Source organism: Rhinoraja longicauda, chromosome 4 (genome assembly GCF_053455715.1).
Source record: "Rhinoraja longicauda isolate Sanriku21f chromosome 4, sRhiLon1.1, whole genome shotgun sequence".
Taxonomy (NCBI): Eukaryota; Metazoa; Chordata; class Chondrichthyes; order Rajiformes; family Arhynchobatidae; genus Rhinoraja; species Rhinoraja longicauda.
In genome coordinates, this window is record NC_135956.1 from 17,406,552 (window position 1) to 17,420,337 (window position 13,786).

The 13,786-nt window shown below is 44.7% G+C and overlaps 1 protein-coding gene across 7 annotated transcripts in view; it reads left to right on the top strand.

Moving 5' to 3' along the window:
• dlgap1a (discs, large (Drosophila) homolog-associated protein 1a) overlaps positions 1-13,786 on the top strand; it is a 539,147-nt gene that overhangs the window by 240,849 nt on the left and 284,512 nt on the right. For all 7 annotated transcript variants that reach the window (XM_078397270.1, XM_078397269.1, XM_078397275.1 and 4 more), the window contains one exon: positions 11,469-11,560. The gene's annotated coding sequence lies outside the window, so the exon portion shown is untranslated. The remainder of the gene's footprint in view (positions 1-11,468; positions 11,561-13,786) is intronic.

A 13,786-nucleotide genomic window follows, 5' to 3' on the forward strand; every position in this document is an offset into this window, starting at 1 on the left:
TCGATGGAGTCAATGGAAGGGAGGTTGGTTTGCCTGATAGTCTGGGCTGCATCCACAATTCTCTACAATAGATACCACCAGTCATCCTTCACTCCCCCAAAAAGGACTGAATGAAAAATGTGATGCGGCCAGGAAGTCATACGCTTGGTTCTGTTTAGGTGATCACTCACCCTTCATTACGGGGAATGCTGGTTTTACCTTCAGTATGGGCGGCACGGTAGCGCAGCGGTAGAGTTGCTGCTTTACAGCGAATGCAGCGCCGGAGACTCAGGTTCGATCCTGACTACGGGTGCTGCACTGTAAGGAGTTTGTACGTTCTCCCCGTGACCTGCGTGGGTTTTCTCCGAGATCTTCGGTTTCCTCCCACACTCCAAAGACCTACAGGTATGTAGGTTAATTGGCTGGGTAAATGTAAAAATTGTCCCTAGTGGGTGTAGGATAGTGTTAATGTATGGGGATCACTGGGCGGCACGGACTTGGAGGGCCGAAAAGGCCTGTTTCCAGCTGTATATATATGATGATATGATATGATATTCTTGTTTAAGGAAGAATTAATTTGACCAAAAAACACAGAGTGCTGAAGTAATTCAACGGGTCAGGCAGCATCTCTGGAGAACATGGACAGGTGACATTTTGGGTCGGGACCCTTCTTCAGACTGATATGTGCTCGAAATACTAGGGATGGTTTAAACTAGTCCTATGTTCTGTAATAGCTGAAGTCCTAAATTGGGACGGACCTTGCAAAAGTTGATTGGGGAAGTCTGTCTCCTTGTTCAAGGATAGTCAGTAAGTGGTAGGCTTTTAAATTTGAGGTAGGGGGTATTCAGGACAAGCATGTTCCTGTTAGAGTGAAAGGCAAGGCTAGCAGGTGTGGGGAACCTTGGATGACAAGAGATCTTGAGGCTCTGATTAAGAAGGAGACATGGGTAAGGTAGAGGCAGCTGGGGTCACATGACTCCCTTGAGGCGTGTAGGGGTGCAAGAGTACACTTAAGTGGGATATCAGGAGGACAATAAGATAACATGTGTAACAGGGACAGTAGATAAGGCATCTGATGACCTTAACGTGTACCTCGTTAACAATGCAAGAAAATTGTGGAATCTATACCTGACTTTGCTGATGTGCAATTGCAAACTATTAAAACCCAAAAGTAATTAGAAGCCTCAGGCAATAATGGTCTGGTGCTTTATTTGTTACGTGTACTGAGGTACAGTGAAATTCATTTTTGTGGACAGTTCAGTGCAAGTATCACTCTTTCGTAAGCACTTAGATACATTCAGAAAAGTTGCAAAATATACTTATATGTTGTGGTGTCAAGGATGAAGCCAGGTTCAGCAGTGACTGCACCAACACGCAGTAGGGTGAACTCTCGTGATATATTTAATTTACAGTGGTAAGAGAGTCCAGGACCGCATTAGGGTGCAGCCCCTCATCGTCAGTGTGCATGTACGGTGGCACTGGCGAACTCAGTCTTGTCCCGGCAGCTCAGTCCTGCTCTCCAAGGAGGAGGCATGGTGATCTCTAGCTTCTCCCTGCAGCTCATCCTTGCCTCAAGAGGAGGCGCTGGCAGTCTCAGGTTTAACCTGTTGGCTCAGCTTTGAGAGAGGTAGCACTGACGGTCTCTGGATTATCCTGGTGACTGAGTCTTTGCCCCTGTGTGCGGGCGCAGTCCCTCATTGTCCGTGAGCAGGAAGGGGCACTGGCATCTCAGGCCTCCCTGTCTTAAGCTCAGTAGAGACACTGGCTGTCTAGGACGACTTCTTCCTGGCAGCTCAGTCTTGACCACACGGTGGCACTGATGGTCTCAGGTTTCCGCCATTGGCTCAGTCATCCTTGAACCTTCAACAAGGGACACAGCTGGCAGGGAGGCACCTCTTCTCTCTTCCCTCTCTTCCCTTCCTCTCTCTCTCTCTTCCTCTCTCTCTCCTCTCTCTCTCTCTCTCTCTCTCTCTCTCTCTCTCTCTCTCTCTCTCTCTCTCTCTCTCTCTCTCTCTCTCTCTCTCTCTCTCTCTCTCTCTCTCTCTCTCTCTCTCTCTCTCTCTCTCCTCTCTCTCTCTCTCCTCTCTCCTCTCTCCTCTCTCCTCTCTCCTCTCTCCTCTCTCCTCTCTCCTCTCTCCTCTCTCCTCTCTCCTCTCTCCTCTCTCTCTCTCTCTCTCTCTCTCTCTCTCTCTCTCTCTCTCTCTCTTTCTCCTCTCGTTTCTCTCTCTCTCCTCCCCTCCCCTCTGGCTGGAATGCCTGGGTATTGAAAGAAGTAGGCTGGCAAAGCTCAAGTGGCCAAACCAATATTAGCTGCTTGGATGCAGCTATTACTAGTGATGCTGGGGATTGGGGTCCTGGCCAGTCGGCCAGTGATAGGAATCAGAGTGGCATCCAAGGGAGGCGATGCTGTCACAATATAAAGATGAAAATGAATGAGGAACCCTGGCTATTTTTTTAAATGTTGCTAAAAACATCTGGCTAAGAAAGTGTACAAGAAATTATGAGCAAAATTTCTGAATTAACAGAGCCCAGCACTCCGTTCAAGAATGATTAGATAAAGTCAACTTATTTCTCAGTTTGAGGAACAACATGCAAAAAGTGTGAGGAAGAAATATTTCAGACTGCGATAAGAAACAATTGAATTGTAAACTAATTTTATGGAGAAAACAATCCCAGGTTAAGCAAACATATTGCAAAGGGGAGAGCATATTAGAACAATGAACCATCTGGTTGATGTGATTGATGTGGTTGATGTGACATGAAAGCAGTAAAGAAAATAACTTTGGAATAATTTGCACTAAATTTAGAAAACAAAAATATCTACTTTAAAATGAACATAATGAGAGCTAATGCGTCTTTCACCAAAGCACTATAATTAATGTCTACAGTATGTGATGGATGTCTGAAAGGTTACATTCATTGATGATCAGAATTAATTTGGCAAAAGGTTCATGATTGCATGAATAGCAATTGCAACAATAAGCAAGAGCACCTAGAAATTCTGTCCCATTTGGAGAGGCTGTGGAAACTCTAGATGAGTGAGTTTTTTCCAGATTTCTATGAGAGGAATAGATCAGGTAGATGCACAGAGTCTCTTGCCCGGAGTAGGTGAATTTAGGACCAGAGGACACAGGTTTAAGGAGAAGGGGAAAAGATTAAATAGGAATCTGAGGGGTAACTTTTTCACACAAAGGGCGGTGGGTGTATGGAACAAGCTGCCAGAGGAGGTAGTCGAGGTAGGGACTATCCCAACATTTAAGAAACAAGACAGGTACATGGATAAGACAGGTTTGGAGGGATATGGACCAAACATGTGGGACTAGTGTAGCTGGGACATGTTGGCCAGTGTGGGCAAGTGTTATACGAGAATTTTGCCCGAGCACAGTCTGTGACCCATAGCGCTGTGGCCGGTAGTGCTTTGTTTAAATTCCCACACGCTAAGCCGACAACACTGTTTAAACCTTTGCGCGCCAAACAGGCAGTGCTCTGTGTATTAACTTTACCCAAAGTCTATATTGCTTTATGAGCCAAGTCTGTAGCACCGTGTGTATTGCCTTTACCCCGTCTGTCGCGCTGTGTAGTGCTTTATGCGCCAGTCCACAACTGATAGCACTTTGTTTCCAAAGGGGGGGGGAGGTAGGGGGGGGGGGGCTTGCTCGAATGCAGTCCCCTGCCATTGGGTGCAGTTTAAATTTGGGAGCAGCGCTATTGGCCAGGCTTAACTGGCAATTATTTCAACACCTGATTTCTTACCTGTACATAGGCAGGCGCCTGTAAGCCAGAAGGTAGTTTGTTTATGTACGAGAGGGGTTCATCAATGGGGGGGGAGGGGGGCTGAGGGGGGGGGGGGGGCTGAGCTGAGTCGCCACCAGCTCCGCGGATGGAGGCAGAGAGAGAGAGAGAGAGAGAGGGAGGCATAGAATATGCAGTCACTGCTTGACAGATGAGGTCGAAACAGAGGTGCACTTCCTCTTAAAATGTAAAAAAATCGACAAAATAAGGGAAATATACTTTGAAAAAAAAATCAGTGTGGCAACCCCAGATTTTAAAGAACTAGATGATATATCAAAACTAAGAATAATCCTTGGCGAAGGAAATACGGCACATCTTGGCGCACAATACGTAACAGCATGCCACAACCTGAGAGACAGTGAATGACCAACATGTACACATACACGCATACACTAATTGACACTAATTGACACTAAGAAATTAATATTGACCTGCTAAACTTGCTACCTTGCTGCGCTGCTTACAACTGCAAGAACGAGTAGCAATCGATAAAAGGCTATAAATGTATTGCGTGTATATATATGTATATGTATAGCGGCATATCGACCCATGCACTGTGTACTTGTATTTATGTTCATGCATTTTAAATATGTGTGTTATGTTCTATACTTTGGCAATATAATGATGTATCTTATCATGCCAATAAAGTTGTTCAATTGAAAAAAATTGAAATTGAATTGAATTGAGAGAGAGAGAGAGAGAGAGAGAGAGAGAGAGAGAGAGAGAGAGAGAGAGAGAGAGAGAGAGAGAGAGAGAGAGAGAGAGAGAGAGAGAGAGAGAGAGAGAGAGAGAGAGAGAGAGAGAGAGAGAGAGAGAGAGAGAGAGAGAGAGAGAGAGAGAGAGAGAGAGAGAGAGAGAGAGAGAGAGAGAGAGAGAGAGAGAGAGAGAGAGATGTGCTGCTGTAAAACTGGACCGCGCACATACCAAGACAACAATTATTTTTGTCCTCTCTTGCCAATAAAACTGATTTGCATGTAAACAGACGAGTGAGCTTTTTTCTGTTCTACTAGCCAGATCCTTGAACCTGTTCCCTTGTAACACCAAGTTGGGCCAAAGGGCCTATTTCCACACTGTGTCACTCTATGACTATGGGGGCACGGTGGCGCAGCGGTAGAGTTGCTGCTTTCTAGCACTTTCAGTGCCAGAGACCCGGGTTCGATCCTGACTACGGGTGCTGTCTGTACGGAGTTTGTACGTTCTCCCCGTGACCTGCCTGTGTTTTCTGCACAGTCTCGGTGGGCCGAAGGGCTTGGTTCCGTGTTGTATCTCTAAACTAATCTAAACTAGGCTATGACTCTTTCTGACCTATTTCAACTGCGCCTTTACAGTCTGCACACTGGCCTATTTCAACTCCTGACTCAGCTGGTGTCCATGTGTCATCTGTCCTTTTCACTAACATCAAGCCAGCATTATGATGGTGTAAACCTTTCCAGTAGTGTCAGCTGTGTCTCTGTGGGTAGCGCTGTCAATGCCTGACTTAAAAGATCGCATGTTTGATGCCTTTAGAGATAGATATAAGGTCAAAGACGAGACAGTTGAGCTCAGAAAGAATCCTGAAGTTGATGCAAAATGCTGGAGTAACAGCGGGTCAGGCAGCATCTCTGGAGAACATGGGTAGGACATCTCAGTTGGGACCCTTCTTCAGACTGAAAGTAGAGGGGAGGGAACTGCAGGTAGGAAAAGGCAGAATAAATCAGGGCCAGCAAACAGATGACCCAGATGACAGGTGTCAAGGGTTATGGGGAGAAGGCAGGAGAATGGGATTAGGAGGGAGAGACAGTGTAGCCTTGATAAAATGGCAGAGTAGACATGACCAAGGAAGGGTGGAGCTCGTAATGCTTTCAAACAGCATTGAAAGATGCTGTTGTCATCTTCTGCATGAGATATTAAACTGAGGGGCTTTCTGTTTCTCAGTTGGTGGAGGACTATTTTGAAGGGCTGGGATATCTTGGTGATCTGCCAAATATGTATCAATATCAATAAAAGCAGATTCACCACACGCTATTCAACGCTGAAACCTGTCTGATGTAAATTCGAGTAGACTTCAAAATGTGAGTTGAACTATTTGAGTGATAGAGTCATAGAGTGATCCAGCGTGGGAACAGGCCCTTCAGCCCAACTTGCCCGTGCCGACCCGACATGTCCCATGTACACTAATCCAATCTGCCTGCGTTTGGCCCATACAGTGCATTCAGAAAGTATTCAGACCCCTTCACTTTATCCACATTTTGCTACACAGCCTTATTTTAAAACTGATTAAATTCAATTTTTTAATCATCAATCTACACACAATACCCCATAAAACGAAAACAGGTGTTTAGAAATTTTTGCTAAGTAATTAAAAAGAAATAACTGAAATATCACATTTACATAAGTATTCAGACCCTTTGCTATGACACTCAAAATTGAGCTTAGGTTCATCCTGTTTCCAATGATTATCCTTGAGATGTTTCTACAACTTGATTGGAGTCCACCAGTGGTAAATTAAATTGATTGGACATGATTTGGAAAGGCACACACCTGTCTATATAAGGCCCCACATTTGACAGTACATGTCAGAGCAAAAACCAAGCCATGAAGACGAAGGAATTGTCCGTAGACCTCCGAGACAGGATTGTGTCGAGACACAGATCTGGGGAAGGGTATAAAACAATTTCTGCAGCATAGCAGGTCCCGAAGAGCACAGTGGCCTCCGTCATTCTTAAATGGAAGAACTTTGGAACCACCAGGACTCTTCATAGAAGAATCCGGCCAAACTGAGTAATCGGGGGAGAAGGGCCTTGGTCAGGGAGGTGACTCTGACAGAGCTCCAGAGTTCCTCTGTGAAGATGGGAGAACCTTCCAGAAGGACAACTATATCTGCAGCACTCCATCAATCAGGCCTTTATGGTAGACGGAAGCCACTCCTCAGTAAAAGGCACTTGACAGCTCGCTTGGAGTTTGCCAAAAGGCACCTAAAGGACTCTCAGACCATGAGAAACAAGATTCTCTGGTCTGATGAAACCAAGATTGAACTCTTTGGCCCGAATGCCAAGCGGCACCGCTCATCACCTGGCCAATACCATACCTATGGTGAAGCATGGTGGTGGCAGTATCATGCTGTGGGAATGTTTTTTAGCGGCAGGAACTGGGAGATTAGTCAGGATCGAGAGAAAGATGGACGGAGCAAAGTACAGAGAGATCCTTGATGAAAACCTGCTCTAGAGCATTCTGGACCTCAGACTGGGGCATAGGATCACCTTCCAATAGGACAATGACCCTAAGCACACAGCCAAGACAACGCAGGAGTGGCTTTGTGACAAGTCTGTGAATGCCCTTGAGTGGCCCAGCCAGAGCCCGGACTTGAACCCGATCGAACATCTCTGGAGGGACCTGAAGATAGCTGTGCATCGATGCTCCCCATCCAACCTAACAGAGCTTGAGAGGATCTGCAGAGAAGAATGGGAGAAATTACCCAAATACAGGTGTGCCAAGCTTGTAGTGTCATACCCAAGAAGACTTGAGGCTGTAATCACTGCCAAAGATGCCTCAACAAAGTACTGAATAAAGGGTCTGAATACTTATGTAAATGTGATATTTCAGTTATTTCTTTTTAATTTGCAAAAAATTCTAAACACCTGTTTTTGCTTTTTTATTATGGGGTATTGTGTACAGATTGATGATTTAAATTTTTTTTTTTAATCCATTTAAAAATAAAGCTGTAACCTAGCAAAATGTGGAAAAAGTGAAGGGGTCTGAATACTTTCTGAATGCACTGTATCCCTCTAAACCTGTCCTATCCATGTACCTGCCTAAATGTTTCTTATACATTGCAATGTACCTGCCTCAACTACCACCTCCAGCAGGTCTTATGAAAGGGGTTAGATTTATTTGGAACCTGAGGAGCAATTCTTTCACACAGTGGGTGACACGTATATGGAATGAGCTGCTGGGGAAAATGTTTGACGCAGATACAGTTTCAACACTTAAGAGAATTTTGAACAGGTACATGGATAGGAAAGGATTAGAGGGACATGGGTCAAACATGGGCAAATTACTGTTTCAGTTTGACTGTTTCGGTTTAGTTTATTGTCACGTGAACCGAGGTACAGTGAAAAGCTTTTGTTGCATGCTAACCAGTCAGCAGAAAGACAATACATATCATATCATATCATATCATATATATACAGCGCGGAAACAGGCCTTTTCGGCCCACCAAGTCCGCGCCGCCCAGCGATCCCCGCACATTAACACTATCCTACACCCACTAGGGACAATTTTTTACATTTACCCAGTCAAATTAACCTACATACCCGTACGTCTTTGGAGTGTGGGAGGAAACCGAAGATCTCGGAGAAAACCCACGCAGGTCACGGGGAGAACGTACAAACTCCTTACGGTACAGCACCCGTAGTCAGGATCGAACCTGAGTCTCCGGCGCTGCATTCGCTGTAAAGCAGCAACTCTACCGCTGCGCTACCGTGGCGCCCATGATTACAATCGATCTATTTACAGTTTATAGATACATAATAAGGGAATAACGTTTAGTGCAAGGTGAAGCTTGCAAAGTCCATTCAAGGATGGTCTGGACTGCGTCCACTATTCACTGCAATTTCTTGCGGTCTGGATGGAGCTGTTCCCAAACCAAGTATTTTGGGACGTCGAACAAGGGCAGGACCTACACAGTAAATGGTAGGCCTTTGGGTAGTGTTGTAGAGCAGAGGGATCTAGGTGCATGGTTCCTTGAAGGTCGAGTCGCAGGTCAATAAGGTGATCAAAAAGGCTTTTGGCACTTTGGCTTTCATCAGTCAGAGTATTGTGTGCAGAAGTTGAGAGGTTACGTTGCAGTTGTATAAGACGTTGGTGAGACGGCATTTAGAATATTGTGTTCAGTTCTGGGCACCATGTTATAGGAAAGATATTGTCAAGCTTAAAAGGGTTCAGAAAAGATTTACGAGGATGTTGCCAGGACTAGAGGGTGTGAGCTATAGGGAGAGATTGAGTAGGCTGGATCTCTATTCCATGGAGCGCAGGAGGATGAGGGGTGATCTTATAGAGGTGTATAAGATCATGAGAGGAATAGATTGGGTAGATGCACAGAGTCTTTTGCCCAGAGTAGGGGAATCGAGGACCAGAGGACATAGGTTCAAGGTGAAGGGGAAAAGATTTAATAGGAATCCGAGAGGTAACTTTTTCACACAAAGGTTGGCGGGTGTATGGAACAAGCTGCCAGAGGAGGTAGTTGAGGTTGGGACTATCTCATCATTTAAGAAACAGTTAGACAGGTACATGGATAGGACAGGTTTGGAGGGATATGGACCAAGCGCAGGCAAGTGGGACTAGTGTAGCTGGGACATTGTTGGCCGGCGTGGGCTAGTTGGGCCGAAGTGCCTGTTTCCACACTGTATCAATCTATGACTCTAAGACTCTAAGCTGTGATGCATCCTGATAAAATGCTTTCTATGGAAGCATCTGTAGAAGTTGGTGAGAGTTGTAGGGGACATGCAAAACTTCCGAAGCCTTCTAAGGAAGTAGAGGCGTTGGTGTGCTTTCTTGGTCATTGCTTCAATATGGGTGGACCAGGAGAAGTTGTTGGTGATATTGATAAAGTTTTCAACCATCTCTACTTCGGCACCATCAATGCAGACTGGGGTATGTGTAACCGCTTCACTTCCTAAAGTCGATCGCTATCTCCTATGTCGTGCTGACATGGAGAGAAAGGTCGTTGTCTCGACACCAGGATACGAGTTTCTCAATCTCCATTCCTGCACTCCATCTCATCATTGTATGATGTCCGGCCCACAATGGTGGGGTCATCTGTGAATTTGTAAATTGAATTAGATTTGTACATGGCTGCACAGTCGTGGGTGTACAAGGATCAAAGAAGGGGCAGAGAACATATCCTTGCAGAGCCCCCATGTTGAGGATTATCGTGGAGGATGATTTGTCCCCTATCCTCACTGATTGGGGTCTGTTGGTCAGGAAGCCGAGGACCCAGTCGCAGAGATTAGTTGTAGAAATAAGACTAGATTAGATGGGCATCTCGGTCAGTATGGACGTGTTGGGCCAAAGGGCTGTTTTGTGTTGTGATTCTAAGCATCTGCACTCCATCTGATTCACAGGTACTGCTGTAAAAGCATTTGCCAGATGAATCCAGCCTTTTTGTTTTTCACTTTTTGTTTCTGAAGCCCCAGAAACACAGCTGGCGATGGTTAAATATAGAAATCTAAAAAGCAAACAAAAGCATGGACGTTTGAAATCTGAGGTAAAAAGGGAACATGCTGGAGTTTCACGGTGAGTCACAGTGCATCTGTAGAGAGAACAACTAGAGTTAACAATTCAGGCGGCTGGCCTTTCATCAAAACCTCTCAGGAAGGAACACCAACAAGAACTATCGCAAACAGTAAGATAATAATGGCATTGAACTCTGGCCGTTCCTGGCGGCACAGTGGCGCAGCAGCAGAGTTGCTGCCTGACAGTGCTCACAGTGCCAGAGACCTGGGTTCGATCCCAACAATGGGCACTTCTCTGTATGGAGTTTGTAATTTCTCCTCGTGACTGTCTTGGTTTTCTCCGAGATCTTCGATTTCCTCCCACATTCCAAAAACGTACAGGTTTGTAGGTTAATTGGCTTGGTATAAATGTAAATTGTCTCGAGTGTGTGTAGGATCGTGTTAATGTTTGGGGATCGCTGGTCGGTGCAGACTCAGCGGGCTGAAGGACCTGTTTCCACTCTGTATCTCCAAACTAAACTAAACTCCAAGTATCACCAGCATTTCCTACTTGTGTTAGACATTATGTCAATGATTCAATGACTCAGTGACTCAAGGATTCAATGATACTTTAGTGTCACGTGTACCCAGGTACAGTGAAATGCAACCTGGTAAAATCGTACAGCAGACCTTACCTAGGCAGTACACAAGAGTCGCCATGTTTTGGTGCCGACAAAGTTGCAAAATTTCACCGAACAATGACCGCAAATTTCACCGTAAATGGCAACAGGCAGTTAGAACAGAGGAATGCAACCTCATCAGATGTTTCAATAACCAAGTCGCCTCTATGGACTATATAAACCATTAATCTGTCTGTCCGACTAGGTTAAGGCCATGAGTAGGGTTTGAGTTCCTATTTCATATTATTTTAGCAATTTAACATCCCAATTGACCCGAAGTCGCTCGCTTTGCAAAACTTTGTAGCCCTAACTGTCTACTTTAATATCATTCCATTTATCTGGTACTCTCTGTGTAATTAGTCAACTTCCTTCTTTTCGATTTCATGTGTGGCCTTTTATTTTTTGTACTGCCGAACATTGTTTTGCTTGACTTTTGAACATTTTATTATTGGACGTCATCAATAGTGGTGATGGATTATAAGAAGCGAATAGATCAGTAGATATATCAGTAGAGTCTGAAGAAGGGTCTCGACCTGAAACATCACCCATTCCCTCTCTCCTAGATGCTGCCTGACCTGCTGCGTTACTCCAGCATTTTGTGATACCAGTAGATATTTTACGGCAACCATAATAAAAATCATGGTGGGGGAATGTGACTTTGGAACAAAAAAGATCAGATGTTAATACACAAACTCATGTGTGAATGTTACTGTAATGAATTTCAGGTAATGCTTGGTATTTAAGTGTTAATAACATTGGAGCTGAAAATCAATGGTAATTCAAATGGTAATCTGACCTAATATCTTCCCGTTATATTTTAATACAGCATTATTGCCCATGCCTCGCCTGCCATCACAAAGAACATCTAGAGTTGCTCAAGCCTTGTCTGCAAGGAGCTGATAAGGAAAAATAAATTAGGTAGGCAACCTTTTCCAATTAACTATTCTTTTTCTGTCTTTCTCTTGTGAAACGTATATTTATGGGGAATATTTTGCAGCCCGAGGACCACATTATTCTATTAAAAGAAATTGTACACTGATTGAAGGAGACCGTCGTTATTAAACAAAATTCTTTTTGTATGATTTAATTTCTTTTTAATTCTTAATGTTGCTTTTCTCCCTTGAGCAATGCACCATTGCCCAGCCAGACCAGGCAGATTATTTCAACAGCTTCCATTAAATAATCACAATGAACCTGCTGAGAATGGCTCCGTTTATTTGTTTGTCTTCAATTTTCCTTTCTCTCCAGTTCAGTTTAGTTTAGTTTACTGCCACGTGTACTGAGGTACAGTAAAAAACTTTTGTTGCGTGCTACCCAGTCAGCAGAAAGACAATACATGATTACAATCGAGCCATTTACAGTGTATAGATACATGATAAGGGAATAACGTTTAGTGCAAGGTAAAGCCAGCAAAGTCCGATCAAGGATAGTCCGAGGGTCACCAATGAGGTAGATAGTAGTTCAGCACTGCTCACTGGTTGTGGTAGGATGATTCAGTTGCCTGATGACAGCTGGGATGAAACTATCCATGTTTCTGGTGGTATGCGTTTTCACACTTCTATAACTTTTGCCTGATTGGAGAGGGGACAAGAGGGAGTGGCCAGGGTGCGACTCGTCCTTGATTATGCTGCTGGCCTTGCTGAGGCAGCGTGAGGTATAAATGGAGTCAATAGAAGGGAGGTTGGTTTTGGAACAGTTTGGTTTAAGAACAGCTCTGCCCAAGACCGCAAGAGATTACAGAGTTGTGGACGTGGCCCAGTCTATCTCACCGATCGGACTCTCCACCATTGAATCCATCTACATTTCACGCTACCTCGGGAAAGCAGCCAGTTTAATGAAGGATCATTTTCATCCCGGTCTTTCCCTCTTATCCCCACTCCTATCAGACAGAAGGTACAAAAAGTGGAAATCACATACCACCAGACTCAGGAACAGATTCTTCCGCCCACCCCCATTATCTGACTTCTGAATTATCTTCTCATAGGCTAGGGTGTAGTCCCAATCTCCAACCTTTTCTCTGAACTGTGACATTTCAATGCTGAAAATGATATTCTGTACTCTGATACATTTTTTCTTCGCTCTACCTGTACTTATTGTACTTGTGATTGGCTATACACATGTACAGTAATATCTGAGTTCATTGGATAGAGTACAAACAAAGCATTTCACTATATCTTGGCACACATGACAGTAATAAACCAATATCAAAACGAGTTGAGAAACCTTTGAGAGTTCTCTTTCCAATCTACCACTATAATTATGGGAGAAACCCAAAGAGGGCTATTCACTTTATCAAGATGTGTCAAAATGCTTTACATCCAATGAAATAAAATAGTAGGGTGGTAATAATGGGAGATTTCACCTTCCCTAATATTCACTGGGTTGTCCATAACAGTATAACAGAGCTTTATTTGTCATTCGGTACCGAGGTACCGAACGAAACTACATAGCAGTCATAGAAAAAAGAACACAAGACACATGACCCCAACACAAACGTCCATCACAGTGACTCCAAACACCCCCTCACTGTGATGGAGGCAACAAAACTTCCACTCTCTCTTCCCCACGCCCACGGACAGACAGCTCGTCCCCGACCGACCCGCACAGTCCCCGCAAGGGGATGGAAGTCCCCGCGGCCGAATCGCACCGGGCGCTGAGACGTCTCGCGGCCGAGCCGGGCGATGAAAGGCCCCGCGACCAAAGTGCAAGGACAGGGAGATACAACACTGGACCACATTTCAGGGAACAATGTAATGCAAGTGGCAGAAGAGTCAATGGGAGTGCATGGTGGGACCAATGACCATAACTCTGTCAGTTATGGGGAAGGATAGCACTGGCCCACAAGTTAAGGTCCGAAATTGGGGCAAGGTCGATTTTGCAGACATTAGGCTGGACCTTGCCGAGATTGACAGGGAGAGTCTGTTTGCAGGTAACGGAATGGCTGGCAAGTGGGATGCTCTCAAAAGTGAATAGGAAGAATGCAAGGACACATGTTCCTGTGAGGGTGAAGGGTCTGGCAAATTCAGGGAGCCCTGATGGTTGATGAGAAATGTTTAGGCTCTGGTCAGGATAAAGGAGGCATATGTCATATTTAGGCAGTCAGCATCAATCAAATCCCTCCGTGAGTATAAGAATAGTAGACTA